At 27.7% G+C, this 22,811-nt stretch overlaps 1 long non-coding RNA gene and 1 pseudogene across 1 annotated transcript; one reads left to right on the forward strand and one right to left on the reverse strand.

Annotated features, from left to right (window-relative positions):
* Positions 1–811: 811 nt before the first annotated feature.
* LOC149058509 (uncharacterized) lies at positions 812–16,628 on the reverse strand. Its single transcript, XR_016190355.1, has 3 exons — positions 16,510–16,628; positions 2,515–2,851; positions 812–2,456 (listed from the first exon to the last, which is right to left on the reverse strand). It is a non-coding gene; the product is annotated as an uncharacterized LOC149058509 (long non-coding RNA).
* Positions 16,629–17,533: 905 nt separating this feature from the next.
* Positions 17,534–19,337, forward strand: LOC149058510 (uncharacterized; annotated as a pseudogene).
* Positions 19,338–22,811: the final 3,474 nt, after the last annotated feature.

Raw genomic sequence — 22,811 nt, forward strand, 5'->3', positions numbered from 1 at the left:
TTCCCCGCTCCAGGCGTATAGCAACATGTTATAGCAAGTGTCATGGTCGCTTTGTATATGAAGTTAGATTAGGATAACAACTACAAAATATTTTAAAAACTATGATTGCACATAACAATCTATTTATACATAGTATCCACTTAAGAAATTACATAGGTTGTATTATATTTACAGAATTATTATTTCCTCTGCTTGTACAATATAATAAACGTTATTCATAAAATAGTACCTATGCATATAATATCATATTTATCGCTAAAATCACTTTTTATGTTTAATATACAACTCAAGTATGTTATACAATTAGTGTATTATTATAACATCAAGAAAAGGTTATTTCCCCCTATATATGATTTTATTGGTGTACCGTTTGAGGTGTTAAAAATAAAAAACTTTTCTAATCATAAATAAATCATAAGATTAAATGCGTAGTGAACTGTTTATGACCATTAAACGAAATTAAAAAAATATCTAGGCAAATTGCATCACTTATTACTGTAGATAATAATATATATATATTATACATACACAATGCAACTGCTTGTTCTTACGTCTAAATAATAAAACTTTTATCTATATTCTATAATAAAAGTCAATGTTTAAGCAGAAAAAATTATTTGGCATGTAAGTATTTTTGTTTTTTTATAAACAAAAAATAAACGACAAGGTTAACTTAACGACTCAAATCTATTCAGAACATCTCAGATTATTTCGGCATTAACTTAAAGCCTTGAACTTGTATTTTTTTCTAAATTTTATTATCGTATAAAAAACAATGATAGTGTACTGTACCATTTATTTTAACCACAAAACATATTAACGAATTAAATACAAGCAATATACACCATATTTAGAAATTTCACAAATTGAATATTATAAGGCACTCATTATAATGAAAGTTTATTTTTCTATTATACTATTATGCAGGTAACTTTTTTTTTCCGTTAGTATTGAGAACCGGAGGAGGAACAATGCTGCTAGTACTTCTCCTCCAGCCACCATCGTTTATTGATAATAATAACCAATTAAACATTTAAGCACAGATTGTATAAAACCAGATGGTGCACTTCTTCGATTTACTGATAACACGAACCTACCTCAAATAAGTAGGGCCACATAAGAGAAATAAATTAATGTACAACAACTTTTACCATAATTTTTAATTATTGTATCAAATAATATTTAATACATAATAATATTATATGTACTTTGAATGTCAACGGCTCAATACTAATAGAATTCCAAAAATCATCTAAAATTTTATGTAGCTTATTTAATTCATTATATGGATTAGTCTGTTATAATATTCGGGCTTATGTTTATCAAACCTACTTGTATTTTTTAAAACTTTTAACAGATAATCATTTTAAGCTCACAAATACTTCTCCAATATTTTTTTAGAAGTGTTTTTTAAATATTTAAAATACTTTTTTGTGCATATTATTCCAGAATACTAAATTTGTTTTCTCTTTTTTGATATTATTATTTATACTTCAAGAAACAGGGACTCTGTTACACAATTTAAAAATATGTTACTGTGTTACATCACAAAGACAAAGAGGAAATACATTATTTTAAAAATAACAACAAATTTTCGTTTGTGGCAGGAGTGTTAGCTCATTCATTATAATGTTCTTCACAAATTCAATACTAAAAAGATAAATAAATAAAAAAAACTATAGGTAGAGAAGATTAAAATCAGATTCCGTAAAAAGGTTTAATGAATAAAAAATTTCACACTCAGCATACCGCGTACGTTGAACAATGAGCGTAAGTGCCGTAAGCAAAACAATAACAGTAATTCGGTACGAACTATCATACAACGGCTGAACAGTGTCAAAAAAGTCAGTGATGCGTTGTTAAAAACAATAATTTCTTATAAAGCCTTATTTTCCCTATCCGTGGTGACACTGATTTGAGGTAGGTTTTGATTTTTGCATTTTTGAGAATTACATGGGCCGAATAGGGAGTGCACCCTATAATATGTGATTTAAGTAGCTGTGACGAGCCAGTCTCCCGTTAGCTATTACGATAGATAGTTATGTACAATAATATTCGAGAGCTTGCCTTCGGTTACATTTTTAAAAACTTAACTATGTTATTATTAGTTCGTTGAATCCGGAGGTCTTTCTGCGGCCTGACGACATCGTTCCTCATCCTTCTTTGCAGTAAGGATGTTTTCTACCATTCGATAAAAAAAGTTTGAAAACTTCCTCTGCTTCTATAAGAACCACGTGCTTCTCGATTGGATCCGGCGACAGAGTCTCAAACACTGGACCGCAGATCATGTTGGACACGTCCATGGTGCTCGGACGACGACTTAGCCGGAAGTTTAGTGCTTCCCGGAATCCTTCTCAGTAGACACACTGGAATAACGTGTGTTTGGCGTCGTCAGAATCGTTTGTAGACTGCCAGCAACATGGGCTGGCGTCCTTGCTTATACGATGGAGGTACCACTGGAAACAACCATGGCCCTTGAGTGCCTGTATCATGTGGAACGTCAGAGATACTCACGAGACGGTCCTTTCTAGCCATCTTCCCAAGTCATGTTCACCGTCCCGACTGAACTGATGTCTTGGTGGTCGCGCACGGGGATCTTGTAGCCGACAATTAGGATCTACGCATGTGCGTGCAGAGTGCCTCATGGTTGATCACTGGGCGTGGTTTGGTGTGCCTGCGTACACGGGAATGGACGTAGTTGGCCGCTGGGCGTGGTTTAAGACACACCTGCGCGAACGGATTTGATGATGCCTAGAATAGTGACTGCCTCTGGAGAGCTACCAACCACTAGGTGCGTCTGCTCTGAAGAGCTGCCACGACTCCATTGTTATTATGCAGGTAACTGAATAATCTAAAAAATATAGATTAATCTATTTTAAAACTATCAACGAAACTTACGATACTAATATGTCAAACTTTACTGGATAAAAATACTTCCAAAAATACCGATAGACGAGGACTAATTTTTTAATCAAAATGAATTAAATTATTATTTTTTCCTACTATGGTATTATGGACTATAATATATTCTATTCTAGACAATTTACTATTTTTACATACCTAATATTAAATAATACGATTGTACACAGTTATCAGTTGATTTAAATGATAGGTACATTTTGTTGTTTCCTAAATGATTATTCTAATGTCTTAAACTAAAAACAATTTTAAAAAAGGATTAGGTACCTACTTAAAAGAATTTGTGTTTTTAATCCTAACAAATAAATTTGTTCATGTAAGATTAACTAACCACAATAAATGCTTGTTATACGAGTATTTAATATAACTGGTTAATTATCTAAAATTGTTGTCATCAAGGACAGGGGTTCAGGGACATGAACACTCGTATACTGTACAAACAAAACAACAAATATTTCATTTTTTTTTTTTTTACATAATATATACTTATCATATAACATTTAATTAATGGCAATATTTTTTGAAAATATATTAAATATCACTGAATAATATTTAAAACATGAAATAATATAAAATTTCAAAATTTGTACTTAACCTAAATATAGTATATGGTAGTATAGTTTATAGACGAATATTTCCCACAAACAATTACATTCTTTAAAAATAATTACACTTAAAATATACCTATAATTCGAATAGAACATTGTTGAAGTATTACAGACTCAAACCAAACCGAAGGGTCGAAAAACATGAGTTATGATAAAAAGTAGGTCGATTTTAAACATTTCTAATTCAATATTCGTTTGCTTGTTATATACCTATGATTGTCGATATATCGTCCCATTCTGAACCGACCAAAAAAGTTTAGGACTCACGAGTTTCATATTGATTTGTACATTTAACTTTTTTATTTTTACAAGATATTTATAATCCGTTTGAAAGAGCAAAAAAAAAAAAAATTGATAACAGTTTATATGACATGAGCAATATGACGGAAGAAACCACCCATTAATGGCACTACCTATTTTGAATATTTAGTTAGGAGAATTTATAATCTAGGTTTCATGTAACTAACAAGTCGTTACACCAGTTACTTTTAAGACATGTATCGGGATTACCGGGAATCGTAGATAGGTGCTGCTAGATTTTTTATAAGTGGGTTAGGATTACTATTTAGGTAACTTACTGTGGAAACTTTTATAGTAGAGCTTTGCGTTGTCTTTAACGGATTTAATCCTGATATCTAGATGTATAGAGTGGTTAGAGACATAAGGTGGAGCATTAAGTAGTTTCTTTAGTGCAATATTTTGAAATGTTTGAATTTTGTTGATGTTAGATTTTTTAGAATTACCCCAGAGCTGTTTGTCATATGTAAAGATGGGTTTAATTAGAGATATGTAAATTAGAAGTTATTAGTTTCAATGTGTGTGTATTCATTGTTATTGCAAAAAGTTTTTAATAGACGCAGTCTAAAGTTTAAATTAAGCCTTTAAGATTTTAGGTGGGAGGTCCAAGTAAATGTGTGATCTAGAGTTAGTCCTAGATATTTGACTATAAAAGAAGTAGGGATTTGTGTGCAATGTATAGATACTATCACAGGGCAAACAGAGACGAAGTGTGAATGTAGTGTGGATACATTTTGACTGATTAATTTTTAAATGCCATTTAGTATACCCATCTTCCATCAGGTTTAGGTAATTTTGAAGATAAGGTGATGCTATTACCGGATTAGAATTAATAAATATTATGGCTTTGTCATCTATTTATACATTATAAAATAATTTTTTCGTAATGTACCTATAGCTTTTGAAATCAAACAATCACCGTGATAATATTTTGACATTATCACCGTATCCTATGTTAGGATTGGAATAAAAATTAAAACCAATAGCCGTATTATCTTTTATAGACTCGCATAGTGTAAATTTATAGTAATAATAATTTTTGACAGTGTTTTATTCTGTGACAGACGTGACGCATGCATCACTTATCACTTATGCCATCTGTGGGGCGTTCGCGTCAATGGTTCAGAAACGCATTCGTTTGTATACGTATATATCATGTACACAGCGATGTGTTGTGCGACGAAAGAGTACAAATATAAACGAATCACCCAACCGAATGTTTTACGAGATGCCGTCGACGAACCACTCGGGAAAACTTTTATACTTCCGTGCATGTCCGTAAAAAGGTTAAGATGACGATTCTAATGATATTTTGGAAAATTAAAATAAACTTATAAATACCAATTCAAAATATTTTACGAGTGTTATCGTCAGATTTATTTCCATTGTTTATTGTTGATGATTCATAAATAAAATAATTATTTAAAAACATAACATATGCCTATTGCAGTTTTAGAGTAAAAACACTTGTTATAAAATCGAAATAACCTAAAAAAAAAATGATTACATTTATGAGAAATTATGTAATATCAATTTTTGAATACATATTTTGAATATCAATTCATTTTACAATTAATTGAATTGAAAAAAAAAAATACTACATTTATTATTTAAAACATGATATTTATTTTATATATATATATATATATATATATTTTTTTTTTTTGTAAGGAGAACCCGCGGCAATATGGGCCATTGGGGTAGTACGGTTATTTTTGTATATTTGTTTGTAGGTTTTTAAGTGGGTAGGGTTGTAACACGTGTTTGTGTATGTGTGGCAAGGATATGTTGTTAAAAATCCCGGGTGGTCATCCATCCGGGAGCTAGCAACTGCGGCTGGTACGTACGCTCAGTCTCACCAAGCCACTTATTTTATATTACTAACTAATATTGTCATAAATATTTTACCATTTATTTTATTGTTTGAAACTTTAATTATAACATTATGACCTAACATTGGAATGATTATACATTTTTTAAGAGTGTTTTATTATGCTATATTAGAATTGTATTATTAAAACGCCTATATACTAAACTCGAATCAGTGATATACATAACATTTCCGTCTAAATAATATTGCGTTAAAGAATTTGAAAAATGTTCGTGAAAATTCGATGAAACTTGTACACGAATTTAAATTTTATATATTTAAGTAAGGGTTGAAAAAAATGCAAGAGATTGAAAAATCTATTATATAGTTTATTATTTTATTAATGTCATGTGTGTAACATAATATAACAATAGTGTGATTGTTGTCATACAATGTAAGAGTTTATCTGATTTAAAAATTAATTATTCAAAATATTAGTTATACTTTGTTGTATGTACTATAAAAATCACAGCATATTCACATGATATAGTAAAATGGTCATGAAACGCAAAATCACAACTATATAGATTAAAAAAAAAATGTATAAATAAAATAAAGGCAATTATGAAAGTTTCAATAGATCCCGGAACAGGAAATTTAAGTATGAAACCTTAACACATATACCCACCATAATATCTAAACGTATAAACTATGCATAATATAATATATACGTTGATGAAAGTTTATTTAGATTTCGAAACTTATTAGTCTGATAATTACACATAATATTACAATACGTATATGCTCTCACTAACTAATTACCAACTACCATACCTTTAATAAATTTATCTACTAATAACAATGTTATACTAAATGAGAGATAGGTTGTCTACTGTGTTTTATTTGAATTATTATGTTTTACTTCACCACCCTTCTTGTGATATAAGTCAATGATAAATATCGTATTTGGACAAAGTGGTATGAGCAGTGAGTTGTATACGTTTGTTAGATATTATATCAAAGCCCGCCGGATTGCTTTTGATTTGAGTGGTTTGTGTGACACTTATAAATTTCAGTTTATATGATTAGGATACCATTTCAGTTGCACACTTGCACCTATACTCTAAACTAAATCAACATAATTCATGAACAATACTATTTTACTTTAACTAAGTTTAATATCTGCAATAGAAAATCGTATACTATTATTATTTTGTATACATTTAATATTTTAAATTAAAAATAAATACAACTCTAATTTGTTGAAATATCGCTGCATAATATTGTTAATGTACATATAGTTACTATTATATTTTGACCAACTATTTACTCGCGGATTTAATAAATTAATTAATAAACCCATATTAATAATTGGTATTTATCTTTATTTTATTATTATTATAGAGACTGTATTACAATCTGAATAGATATAAACTAATAATGTAAAAAAACTATTGTATTATTTATATGTAACTAAATACCTTTAGTTTTGTTGCAAGCTAATAACCTTAGCAGTTGAAGCTGTACCGTGAATAAAAAAAAACTAACGGTGTCTTAATTCGTTAATGTTTTATAAAATAAAACAGTCAATTTCCGCCAAAAAAATTGTAAAACATGAAAAATAATATATTTTATTAAAATATAATAACTTTAATGACAAAATAAATTATTGTTACCTACGTTTTATATTTTTTTGAGAATATCTTAACTTCAATAATAATAAAACTCTGGTCACTCAAATCCATAAAAATATAAAATTTAAGCATTCAACTTAAAAAACAACTACTTAAATTATGGATACAAAAATTCCTTATGGGCTATGTAAAAAATTATCTGAAACGTGATTAAATTTAGTTATATAGTCATCTTTATGCTGTAAAACGATTTATCTAGCCGTTTTAAAATTGTATTTTAATCGAAACTATTTTAATATATGGTTCATATTTAATGTAATATTATAAAACCAGCAAATAATATAAATTTTATGTCAATATATATTCCAGCATAAATTTGGTATTTGAAAGTTTAATGTAATACTTATCATTCTTATTTTTTTATAAGATCAAAATGAATAAACTCAGAAATATGTGGAAGTGATTTAATGATGTTCAGTAATATCCATAAAGATCATAAATTCACATTAAATGTCATTAAAATAATACTATTATCACATTTGTGTATTGTAAAGAATAGTAATACTAACAATAAAACTAGTGGTTAGGTAGAACTTGAAGAACTTAAGAGGACGCTACACCCGCATGTGTTGTCTCCGTCTTACAAGTGCGTAACATTGCAAAAACTGTTTCGCGCGGGAAAGAACCGAGAAGGCTACAGTTAGTACAGTTATAACTAAGAAACGAAATTTTCACCACATAATAAGGAGAACATTTACTGTGCAACGTTGTTTTCAATTTTTCGATATCACAAATAGAAAAAAAAGTTCTTATTGTTTCAAAGTTCACTATTTTTGCGTTTTTCAAAATCGAATAACTATTTTTTCAGTTCTAATATCAAAAAAATAAAAACAACGTTGCACAGTCGAAATTCCTTTTTATCTGTGGTGAGAATTTCGTTTCTTAGTTATGACTGTAGCCTTCTCGGTTTTTTCCCGCGCGAAACAGATTTTGCAATGTTACGTACTTGTAAGACGGAGACAACACATGCGGGTGTAGCATCCTCTTAAATGGTTATTTAATTTTTAAGGTGTTGATATCCGCAAACACTCATGTAAAAATAAAATACTCTAACAATTCAATACCTACTTGATATGATTATTTGAGACCTACACTTTATGATATCGTAAATCTGTCTCTTGGGATCAAACAAAAAAAAATAAAAATAAAAATACACGATGAAAAAATATATTTTATTTCTCGATCAAAATATGTTCAATGCTGAAAGGAATCAAACTGAATCGGTATTGTTTAATCACTATATTATGAACCACATGTGTTTAATAATAATAATAATAATAATAATAACGTGGTAGGGGGACCTTGTTACGATATTAGTTATCCAGGGAAGGTTTTCTATTCCTTATGGATAATTTTTTCGTAGCTGGGGGTTAGAATACTGTGTATGAGGTATTTAATCAATAATAACTAATAAGAAACGTTTGGTTTATAGATCCATATTAATTATTAAATTAAAAATAATACTTTACTAATGTAGATGGCTGTTAATAAGTATATTGGTGAGTTCGCTCCTGTTGATGGTGACTGTCGAACTAACTGCTGTGTATCATTTTAATAATAAGTAATTAAGTGCATGGGCAGAAAAGTGTTGAGGGTGTGTATTATGTATTGGTCAATCATATAGTGTGTGTTAAGTGTGGTTATAATATATATACTATAATATATATATATAATATATGGTGTAACGAATGTTACAATATTATTAACAAATAAAATAAAATGTTATAGACAATATCTTTAAGGTGAATTACCAATATAACAAATTATAATAGAAAAGAAAAAACATATTGTTTCCCTTATTTTAAACATATTCCCAATATTATATACGTATAAGGATTAAAAAAACAATAAATACATATAATTCTGTTATTAATTAAATAATGTTAGTCGTTAATTTTTTTTTATATGTCTTTTAGGTCGTCTTAATTCTTTACTTTCATTTGCATCAACTTTTTTCTCACTGCTCCTTCTCTCTTTTAAATTGTGTTGTAACAGTTGATCCACATGTCTCTTTATTTGTCCATACTTTAAGTTAACCAGAAAAATTACTTTTCCTACTTTTTCTTTAATTTTTCATGTAATCCATTTATGTCCTTTACTATAATTCCTTTCCAACACAGTATCACCTATTTTAAATTTTATATTTCTTTTACCTCTGTATGATTTTAGATTCTGAACGAAGTGATGAATGTATTGATTTTACAATGATGTGTGTTCTTTTTTTGTGTGTGTTTTTGTACAAGTGCTACAATTTCAAATTTTGGGGGTGATTTTTGATATGAAAGTGAATATCCTTGGTGCATTGTAGAGGTCAAAAGTAAACATTTTCCAACAGTTTTCAAAAAATTCGAGAAAAATGACAGAAAACGGGAATTTTTACGCAAAACCAGTTTTCGACCAAATCGATTTTTTTATAAGGTTGTAATTTAAAAACTAATTATTGTAAATACTTGACATTTTCACCAAATGTTTATGTTAGTGTGATATATACAGTTCAATTTTTTAAAATTTTTTGAATTTTTTGAATTTTTTAAGTTATTTATAGACTATTGAAATATCGATTTTCATGAGATTTTTTTGTTGTCGGTAGGTGTGTCGGTAAAAAAAGTAAAAGTCGTAAAAGTAAGTGTCGGTAAAAAAATTTAAGATGACCAAAAAAACTTGAAAATTTAATACAAGGTCCCTTATGAGTTGTTCTTTTGCAGCTAAAAAAAATTAAAAATCGTAGGTCGCAATTTTTTTTATAAGCGTTTATAGCATAAAATTTGCAAGTAAGCAATAACTAAGGATTAAAAATAAAACACTAAGTTTTCCGTAAGTTTTCCTTCAAGTAGCTATAGAGAAAACTCGAAGCATCACTATAGGAAAAATTTTAAGTGCGTTTGAATTTTAAATTTATACGAAATAGCGTAACGATAACGATTTAAAATATTTGTTATTGTTCAAAAAGTATAAGTCGTAAATACTTGAAAATTTTACCAGTTATTTAGATTGGCATTTTCTTTATGTGATTTAATTTTCAAAATATTTTGACTTTTTTTGAGATATTTATAGACAACTTTTTGGAAAAATTGATTAACCATGCGTTATGCAAAATGTGTCCTCATTGAAAAATAAAATATTTGTTTCAAAATAGAATATATATTATGACAATATTTAAATATAATATATCCTAGACTGACAAATCATCTCCATTCAGAATCGTTTTTCGTATACAATGATACCTATCATTGTATTCAAATCTAACCTACCCTAGTCAGAGGTCCACCCCACCACCTAATGTACAGCAGAGCGACATCCACTTACCCACTTTTTTAATTTTTCCTGACTTAGTTCAACCTTAGTTTTAACATCAAGATTCAAGATTATTATTTAAGTAAGTTTGTTTTTTTGAACAGTTTTAAAATTAAATCAAATTTATTATTTAATTTCCTCTTCATATGTAATTCTGCTGGACTTTTACCTGTGGTGCAGTTTATAGTATTCGTATAATCTAATAAAAATTTGGAATTTGCTTGTATATTATTTGGAGTATTATCTATTATGTTTTTAATTTTATCCTTGAAAATTCCTACCATATTCTCAGCTGCGCCATTACTTCGTGGATGATAAGGTTGTGTTAAAATGTGTTTAGTATAATTATTTTTTATAAATATTTGAAATTCCTTAGAAGTCCACTGCGGTCCATTCTGTCACAAATGTTCAACAAACACCATACCTAGCAAAATACTCCCTCATAACGTTTATAGTATTTAAAGAAGTAGTTGAAGTCATTGGTATCACTTCTGGCCATTTAGAAAATTCATCGATTATCACAATAAAATTTTTTTTATTAAGTTCCAGAATATCCACATTCGCCCTTTCCCCCGGTTCATTTGGATATTCCCATACCTGTAATGGAGATTTAGTAGGTTCTTATCTGTATTTCATACAAGCACTACCTGAAGCTACTAACTGATCAATATTTTTGTTTAGTTGTGGCCACCAAAAATAATAATTCCTAACCATAATTTTTAACTTCACAATACCAAAATCAGTACTATGCAATTCATTTAAGAAAATTTAATTACTATGGTTTTAAAGTACGTAAAAAGTGATGGTGGTACAAATATACACGTACATAAAAGTTACATGTTCTACTGCAAAAAACAAACGGAAACAAAAACCTATTGGAAAATATGTTCATTGTATAAAAAATATAAGTGTGGTGGTCGTGTTCATGTGGAAAATGACAAAGTTGTCAAAATTTATGAACATAATCATGCACCAGATAATGCTCAAGTGGAGACAAAGGAATTAGGTTAGGGAAATATGTTTCATATAACATGAAACACGATGCACGAACCTCCGCTGCTTTAAGTCATGGAGTCATAGAAAATTTAGCAAGTCAGGTAAATTGAATTATCTAAATATTTTGAATCTTAAATTAAAATTATGAAAAAGTGCTCGATAGTACTTCATAAACATCCCCTTTAGTGTATGGAATTGTTATGATTTAGTAGTGGCATACCTTCCACGAACTAATAATTCAGTTAAAGGATGGCACAATTGTTTTTCGTTTACACTTAAATCATCCAAACATCCATAAATTTGGAGATTTATACATGCACTCCAAAAAGAAGAAAGTATTAATACTTTAAAAATTCAGCAGTTTGTCGTGCGTCAAGAACCACCATAAAAAAATGTATAAAAATTAAAGTGAACATTAAAAATAATATCTGTGCAGATTATAATAACCGCACAACAGTCGATTATCTACGTGGTGTTGCTACAATTTTCAATTGCAAATATAAAAACTATGTGGGTACCTACCTTAATATTATTGACATCCACAAACGTGGAAAAATACTTAACATTGTATTTTATTTGTTATATATTATTAGTATATTATTATTATTTTTATTATTGATTCATTTATCTATTCATTTATTTAATGTTATGTGAACATACGAACAATGTACGCACGAATAATTTTCGTATTCGAACAATTTCCAGGCAAACATTAGACGCGCGAGCAACTGTCGCGCGAACTATTTTCGGCGAACAATTGATGCATATCCAATACTTCAGTACTATTTTTAATAAAATTAAAATAATAATTTACCATCCTTAATAATGACTTAACTTGTGTTATATTAGAAGGAATTGGTGCCTTTACAATTGCTTTAATTTTTGTATCACTTGTATTTACTCCATGTTTATTTATCTTATACCCTAAATACTGTATTTTATCTTGAAAAAATTCACATTTTTCTTCTCTAACTGTTAAACCACATTCTTTAAGATTGTTGAAAACTTCATTTAATTTGTTTATGTGTGTGACTAAATTATCACTATGAACTAAGATATCATATAAAAAACAAACTACACTTTCTATTTTTCTAAATAAGTTTTCCATCTCTCTTTGAAAAAGGTCAGGTGCTGAAGCAATGGATATCCGAAGCAATTCTGTACATTAATCTATTTAGTACATAATATAATCCCTGATGAGTGGGTAAAGTCAGAATTTCTTTTGAATTTTTTTCAACTAATAATTGTATATATGCCTATAATAAATCAATTTTTGACCATTTTACACTACCACTGATGTTAGAAAATAAATCTTTTATACGTGGAAGTGGATAGCTATCTACTCTTAAATAAAGATTTATTGTAACTTTATAATCTTCACAAATACGAATAGTACCATTTGCTTTAAGTACTGGTACTATAGGAGTTCCAAAATCTCATGTTTCTACTAATGTTCATATACCTTCTTTAACCAGCCTATAAAGCTCAAACCCTACTTGGTCTTTAATTTTGTATGGTAATAAGGATCTTGGTTTAAAGAAAATTGGTTTGAAATCCTCTTTCTGATACAATTTACATTCATTTTTATTATAAGTACCCAGTTTATCAGTGAAAACTTCAGGGAACATAGTGACTAATTCTTTAATTTGATTTGAGTAACTCTGACTTGTCATATTATTTATTTCAAAATCAACATTAATTTTAATACCTAAATACTTCAATCAATCGTTACCTCATAAAGATGGGCCACCATTTTCAACAAAATATAATTTCACGTTATAATTTTTTTTATTGAATTTAACTTTTACATTTATTAGTCCAATTGGTGTTATACTTTCTCCAGAATAACTTCTTAAATTTAAATTTTTGTTTTGACAATACGTAAATAATTAAAATTATTTTCATAATCTGATAAAGATATTGGCGAAATAGCTGAACCTGTATCTAATTTCATATCAATTATTTTATTTTCAATTTGAACTTTATAATATTATAATTTTTTGTATTCACTTTTTATTTGGAATAATGTATATATGACTAAATTATCTGATGCCAAAATATTATTAGATTTATTTACTTTGTTTTTAAAAACTTTTTTACTCATTGCTCCAACATTACTTTTATTACAATTCTTATTTTTACTACTTAAAAACTTTGGTTGAACCTTATCAGTTTTATTCTTCTTATGAAAAAACAAACCTTTTTAAATGTCTCTTACTGTTACTTATTTCACAATTTCGATTTCTAAAATAATAATTACTATATACATGACTAATATTACCACAACACGTACAGCATTTGCCATCAGAATTATCACAATTTTTCCCAGTTTTCCAGTTTTGCTCCTTCTATTTGTTTGATGACTTATTTTTTATGATTTTAACATCTCCTTTTATAGCATACGATCACTCACACCATGTACTATTTGATCACGTAATGCTTTCTCCAAATTATTTCCAAAATTACATAACATTGATAGTTTTTGTAATTTTGTAATGAATTCAGTACCTACTAGTTTCATTTTCTTGTAGACAATTCCAGAATTTTTAGCGTTCCGCAAGAACTGAAACTTTCAGATGTAAGTAATTTTTCATATTATTTACTAGCTTTTCATACTCGACATCTTTTGGTAGTACTGGAGTACAAAGGGATTTCAGTACAATAAAATATAATATAAGTATAAAATCAAAAAATTTAGATTTAAATACCAATATTTTTATTCATTTTTAAATTACATCGTAATTCCATCACTAAATTTTATTTTTGGTGTGTAGGTGTTTTCAAATGGATAAATCAAAAACTAAGTTTTATTACCGACTAATGTTAGTCAGGTCATATCAAAACAAACTTTTACGATTGGAGAATCTCTGATAGCATTATTCATTTAACAAAATACTTTTACCGATTAATTATTAGGTATTGCTAAGCATTTTTTGTACAATAGCTCGAAACACATAAAATTCAGTTAAATTTAATTTTATCAAGACCTCGAAAATAACACATCCTGACTATTTTGCTAGGGGCATCATTTTCACCTCTTTTGTTTACAAAATAAACGATAAAGAAAAAGAAACCCTAGGGCATTTTTGTTCGAAAACCAATGTCGGATATTTTCCAACCTTTCACTGGTGTTTGAAAAATAAAAGGAAAAAATAAAATAATACAAAATGTAACAAACCTAATATTTACGGGACGCACAAGGTCTATTGTTGGAGATTTAAAAGAAAGAAAGAAAAATTGTTGATATTTCATTGTTTTTGGAACTAAAATAGATTCCTTAGTATATCATTTAAATTGTTGACAATATTTCTTAAGTATAAAGAAACATAAATATATATATATTTAAGTTCCATAGAGAATATTATGTAATGCTTTATATGGACTTAAAATTATATTTTGGAAAAGTTGAGTCATGAAATGTATTCAATAAACTATCAATGTGAATAAACTCATAGAAGTATACCTTTATATATTATCATTATTATATTGAAACTTCTATAAACATTTGATACATACGATTATTCGCATTCAAGTTATGGACCTTATTTTTTTATTTTGTGACCAATGTATAGTACAGATTATGTGTGACACAACAGTTTTGCATTTCTAAACTGACATAGTAAAGAAGAATGAAATTTAACATATTTCTTTAGAAATATCTTGTGGTCTTTATCATACATCGATTTGCACTAAATAAGGTTTTTATATAAAATCTTGATATATGATTAAATTATTATGAAATAAATTCACCTTTGTTCATAGCTAATGTTTATTAATTTAAAAAACATTTTTATTTTTTATTTGAAAAAACATAATATTTACAATTTTTTATTTACAAGTTATATAATAAGTAAATGTGATGTTGATTGATTGACAGGAGGAAGAAGTTGCCCAGTGGTGGCACCACGATTTAAAAAAAATATATTATAAACTAATTAATAACTATAAGATTTGTAAATATTTTAATTCAAAATGTTTTTATAATATATTTTATGTCAATATTATAGTTAAAAAAATTTATACAAGCTACACAATTTTTTTCTCATTAATAAAATAAAATTCCAACTGTCTATAATGAATGATTTCTAACTTTCTTGTTACATCAAACTTCAAAGTATACATTTTATAACATCAATTTTACTTATTTCAATTTAATTTAATTGTATCATAATATGATCCATTAGTCAATAATTTGAAGAAAAATTTACATTTTAACAAAAGCTATAAATAATATACTTCCTTTATGTATATATTATATAAATATATAATACATTTATTATATCCAAACATCATTAATTATAATATGCATTCAATAAAAAAGGTTTTAAGGTATTGTCCATGTATAAAATATTTTAAAATATAGTGTTAAACATGATAAATAGAGCGTTTTTTTAAAATAAATCCAATCAAAGATATTTCCTATGTATCCAATGTATCTAATAATTTATTTATTTTTATTTGAGATGTTTTTTTTTTTTTTTTTAATAATGATAAAATTTGAACTTTTGTATTTAATTATATTTTTCAAATCTATTCAGTGTTACAATTATATATAATATTAGATACGTATAGGATACGATAATGACAGTATGAACACGTAGATGACATTGCAACACACCTCCTTCGTCTATCAAAACTAAGTGGTTGTCGATATTTATACCAAATCCTATCCAGTTAAGGAGTAGTTGGTTAGCTATTCCTACTACACGAACTAGTCTTGAGAACCGGGTTGTTGGATCGATACAAATAAAGTTTCCTAAGTTATATTTTACAGGTCCTAGGAACTTGTGACCTGCGTTCATAGACTAACACAATGGAACACGATATAGTAACGCAAAACAAGATTTATTAAATAACTGAATAATATATATAGTATATAGTACACTATCACCTGAGTAACCCTGTTCTAGAGGGTAGTATATTGAAGATCACAGGAATAGCGGAGCACGAGCTGAACAATTAAATGATTTTTACAAGGTAGGCTTCAATGTGTGTTTGGACACGACCGTGGTTTAGACTCGACTGTCTGGCTATATATTTTATAATATACATATATGCTCGTACTATACGTTCCTGTGTTCTGTTAACCTAAGCTAAATCGGCGAGCGTGACATAAATGATGAGTCAGTAATCTGTAAATCGTTACAACATGTATAATAATATAAAACAGTTAATGTGGGTAAATTCAATTCATTATTTTATGTGAACTAACTTTTTATTATTTTTTTTTTGTTAAATTTTTATAAAAACTTTTAATTTTTATCGGCGATTAATTAATTAAACCTCAAAACAAATTAACATAATAATATGAAAAATAAGACAAACGCTTAATAGTTTGTTTGGTATTAACAAAAATTGGAGTTTGGAGAAACATTTTTTCTTTGCTTGATGCTTTATCAGTAGGAGTAAATTTGCAACAAAAAAGCTTTTGATTTTTATGATTGTTTACTTTTTTTTTTTACCCAATACTAAACTAGCTCGCAGAAACTTTGTTTAAGTATAATAATATGCACAATGTCTGATTGTATACATAATTCTGGAATGAATAAATTTAAATATATTTGGTATCATATTATTCACACATAATACTTTTATTATCCATAAAAATTTTTGTTTTTACTTCCATAGTGTATGCTGTTCAATTTTAACGAACATCAACACAGCATAGTAAGTTTCCAAAGTAAAAAAAAAAACAGTATCACCATTAGATTTGTTAATGATGCTTAAACTGAAAAGCTAGACGGTGCAGTCAAGAAATTAGTTTAGTTAAAATTGTAAAAGCACAAAATTCAACCTCGTATATCGATAAAAACCAAATCTTCATTATTTTTATGAAAAAAATCATTAATGAATATCTACGAATAATCTATATATATATATATAAAAATTAGCTATTTATAGGTAATCAATGAACGATGACCAGTTATGCCATAGATGTACACTCCAAATCGCTATTATATACATCCATGGTATCATTAATTGGTTTGATTCCTATTATAAATTACTCTATGTAATTATTCATTATTTTTTAGTTTGTAATGTTTATTTCATCATATTTATTTATTTATTCGTATGGCCAAATTAATACATTAACAATACAGATTGATTTTTATTCGTAAAAAATTTTTATTTGTGAAAAATTCCATGACCAAGGCGACAGAATATAGGCCGACGATCACGTAATTATATCGCCCAACAGTATTATAGAAGTTCTCAAAGTGAAAATGCACAATTACAATTTCAACATTTACGAAATGAACATCGAACTAAATCTGCAGGTCCGTCAACAGATCCAGTATCAAAACGAACGTCACGAATTTCGCGTCGTGCACAAGCAATGGAATTTGCTGCATTTCATTACTACAGTGAAATGGATTACAGTGAACATGGTCTTATTGGTGGAACGACGGTGAAATGTCTACATTTTGCTGCAGCTAAATTTCCAGGTGAAACGGCTGGCATGTGTTGTGCTAATGCAAAGTGAAATTGCCAGCATTCGAACTCCACCTGATCCACTGCAATCATTGATTTTTGGAACATCACCAACGTCCAAGCATTTTTTGTCCCACATTCAAGAATATAATACGCCATTTCAAATGATTTCTTTTGGTGCGACGAAAGTTGTAAGAGACAGTTTTATGCCGACGTTCAAGGTAATTATTTCATACGGACTATCTTTCGAAAAATGCAACCTGACCAGCAATTATATTGATATCTTCACGAATTATGATCCAATGTCAAATTGTATTTATCATATGTTACAGATTCAAGGCCAGATTTGTCATAGAGCTGGTTCATTATTGCCATTCCCTGACATTGAACCTCAATAATTTTTGGAAATCTATTTTGTTGGGAATAGCAATGATGAAATGAATCGGCGTTGTGCAATTGCTCCAAGTGCAAGGCGTCAAATTATTTTGGACCTGCAAATTTTTTTCCATCAACACAATGGATTAGTTCAATTGTTCAAAACCGCTCTTGATCTTATGCTATTCGATAATCATAGGATAGTAATAAGAGCCGACAAAACGCCTTTTGGAGAGCATGCAAGACGCTTCAATGCACCAACCATTGATGAAGTGGCCATTGTAATTGTTGGAGAGCAATTTCTATCTCGTGATATTGTGCTACATCGAAGAAATGAGCAATTGCAGCGTGTATCAGAGCTTCATCGCAGCTATGATGCATTACAGTATCCATTATTGCACTGGAAAGGCGACGACGGCTATCATATCAATATACCAATGATAGATCCACGAACCGGTTACATATTTATATGAATTGAAAATGTATTCATTTTAAAACAATCAGACATTTAAATTTTCTATCACTGTATTTATTACAGGTCGCGACATACCAGGCAAGACAGTTAGTGCGATGAACTATTACTCATATAGATTCATGGTTCGTCCACAAGAAGACAACTTCATTTTGAGGTGTTGCAAACTATTCCATCAATATGCTGTGGACATGTATGCGAAGATTGAATCAGAACGTCTCAATTACCTTAGATTCAATCAAACGCAATTGCGATCGGAAGAGTACATACACTTACAAGATGCAATAGTGAATGATGGCGATGTCAGAAAACCTTTTGATTTATGTGTGTACGCACCATAAGGAAGTAAAACAAAATATTGTGTATCCAATTATTAACTTTTCTTGATAAAACGAATATTTATTCGTACATAAACTAAATTGAATATCGCTGTAAAATTATTCCTTAATATATTTTAATCGTTATCTATCTATTTGTATAAAAATTTATTGCTAGCATAATCATAGAAAACGAATTTAACACACAGTTTAAGCAATAAATGTGGAAGGATTTTTAACGGGCTACGAAGTGTACGGGTTCAGCTAGTTATATAATACTATAATGTTATATTATATTACATTATATATTAATATACGTATAATTCTCGTGTGAGTATTATAAAGAATTTATGAAATAAGAATAAAAACAAAGGTCATTCAATTGTCAATTTATCTTATTTTATAAAAATCCACTGTGTGTACCTACCTTTTTTATTTTATTATTCATTATTCCATGTATTCTAACATTATCAGTGTTTTGTGTAATGAAAGAGAAATTCTCAGTTCTCCTTTAACTTAGTTTTTTAATTAAAATATAACGTTGAATTACATTTTATAATTTAATAGTTTCATCTGATAATAGGATGCAAGTGTTTAATTTTTATGGAGCTGATTATTTGGCAATGTCCAGATATAGTGTCAGAAAGTTAATAGTAATAATTTATGTTTATCTGAGATAAATTTGATAAAATTTGGATTTAAAAATAAATTCCATTTCAAGAAACAAATCTAGGTATATTTTTGGGAGCATGAACGATATTACGACCATTACGGATGAGTAAAGATAAAAAATGATAAAACCCATTGAAAGATTATACATTATTTTTAAAACTGAAGTTTGATACTTATGATTTAAATAATTCATATTATTTAGTAATTGTTCGTAAAACTTATCATACAACAATTTAAACATATAGGTAGACGAATCCACGGAGTACATAGGTATATTTTATATTACTGATACTGATATATATTGAAACTAAAATTGTATAAATTGTATTTATTTATGAGAAAGCTTTACCGTAGTAATTCATAAGCTTTTGATTTTCACATTCACACACAAACTTTTTTATTAAATTTAATTTAATACACAGTAAATTTTGCTGTATCTTTAATCGTTATCATATACTAGACATTTGGCACAGAATACAAAAGTATCAATTATTATAGAAAAGTTTCGTTGTACGTGTTTTCTTTACCTGTATTTTCGTTATCGATCTTTTTTTTCTGGAGCCAAAAAAAAAAAAGATAAATAAATAAAAATAAAAAAACCAGTAACACGTCTTTATACAATGCGAGTAGTTTGCAGTTTTTGAAATACATAGTCTTTTGGCACGAAAATGTATTTTTTTCAACTTCTTTCTTGAGCTTGATTCCTATATTACTGTTCCATTATTTTTGTCATACACGAACAAAAAAGATAAAACAAATAGTGCAATGTAATCAGTTTATTTGCTTATTTAAATGTTGAATATATATATATATATACTATTTTATAGGTTACTCTTAGAGGTTCATATTATCAAAACATGATGAGTTGCTACTTAGGTACGTGATAATAATATTTACAATATTTATTGTGTATACAATGTTTAGATGTAAAGTATAATATATTTTACTCTTAGTTTTTAGTTTATTTAGTAGATTAAGATATGCTTCTTATATGTAGGTTTATTATATTGTATATAATTCAAAAAGTTTAAAGAATACTAAAAATAATTATGATCAAAGAGAATTTCTACTAAATATAAAACCCGTTATAATTTTTACTGATCATAAAATTAATTAATTTTTATTTCTGATTAAACGTTTGCAATCAGAAACATATTTTTTCAATGATTGTTCAAAGAAAAATAAATAGTCAATTCAATATTTTGTAATTAATTTTAAATAGGTATATGTAGGTAGGTATAGGTAGATATATATTCAAAATACACCCAACTCAAAGATGCTCACTGAACTTATCTATTGAATATTGATTTTTGGTTATTTAAAAATAATTATGTCACAATAAACTATTCCTAGAGTAGATAAAGGTACTGAAAATAAAATTTTTGGTCTAGTTATAATATTTATTGTAATAAATCAGATCCTTCTGTAAATATTACTTAATATTTAACTACTTAATTAATTTAAACATAACAAAAAAGATAATATATTTGAATAAAATCATAGGCACCACTGTTCTAGATGCCTTCTTTAGAATATAAAATCAAATTATAATTAAAAAAATACTGTTTTACATGAACTGATAGTGTCATACAATGGGAAAAAAATGTATACACAAACTACAGGACTTATTTTAAGATCTGAATAAATCAAAAAATATAAATATGTTTTGTAAGTACACACATATTATAATAATATAATTATTGCATTGTTTTTAGGGTAAATATAATAAATGTACTCATTTGGTGACTACAAAAAGAGCTAATAAATCCTTGTTACTTCTTTCAGCTGTTACTATATTCAAGAAAATATAGAATTCATTTTCAGAAAAACTTACTATGATGGTTGTAACCCACCCCAATACATCAACTGATATTAAAAGAAGTGATTGCCGTTTAAAACGTCCAAAGTTTAAAAGCTGTAGTATCTCAATGTCGTTGGTGATTACATCACTAATATTTCGTAGAAATAAATTCAAATAATATTAATTACAATTCGATATCGGTTTTAGGTGCTACAACTTTTTTTAGTAAATTCTTTATGGTGAATATCAGTTTCTTAAAAAAACACTGCTCAAATAATATTTAAAATAAAAAAGGGAAGTTAAAAAAAAAATTAACAACAATCAAACGGGCAATTAACTGGATTATAGAATCATATTAAGTTTAATAACTATTACCTCTATCAATAATCAACGTTATCAGTGAATGTTTCTAAAATATGGCCAAAGTATTGTAATCGATTAGATATCTGATAACGTCATTGTTCACGATAGGTTTTACATATGTATATTTTTTCAAAATATGATATAATTACATGTCAGTGATGATTCTGATAGCTACGTTTAAAAAGCTTTTCATAAAAAAATTTGGTTTCTCATAAAATAAATATTTTTTGATATATATCAAACACTTTTTCTTCGGTATCCATTCAACGATGCAAGCAAAACTTACCTTTCAAATCTTATTTTCTCGCATTTAACGAGTCGTGTTCCAAATAATTTATTAAGTTTTACACAAATTGTTTACTGATAAATTCAAATCAATATTATTATAAATGAGATTTTTACATTGAAATTAGAAATACTGAATTATCAAATATGTCACGTGAAAAACATTTAATTATTTCTCAGTAAAAAATTAAATGCATAAAATAATGGATAAATTGTACGAATTAAATTTATAAAGGCTGCATCATTATAAAATGTTTAATGTGCAATCATCATAGTTACAATTATTGTTTGGGTAGTTATCTTTGCTTTTTATTTATATAAATTGAATGAAATAACATTGGTTATTGTTAGGTTAGGTTTACTTTTTAAATAAAATAAAGTGACGATTTAAACCACTAACATTATTTATCCTAATTTTTCATGCAAAATATAATAATGTATAATGTAAGTACCTACAGTATTGTGATTGACAAATT

This window comes from Diuraphis noxia, unplaced genomic scaffold (genome assembly GCF_037042655.1).
Source record: "Diuraphis noxia isolate RWA-SAM2 unplaced genomic scaffold, SU_Dnox_SAM2 contig0002, whole genome shotgun sequence".
In the NCBI taxonomy this organism is placed as follows: Eukaryota; Metazoa; Arthropoda; class Insecta; order Hemiptera; family Aphididae; genus Diuraphis; species Diuraphis noxia.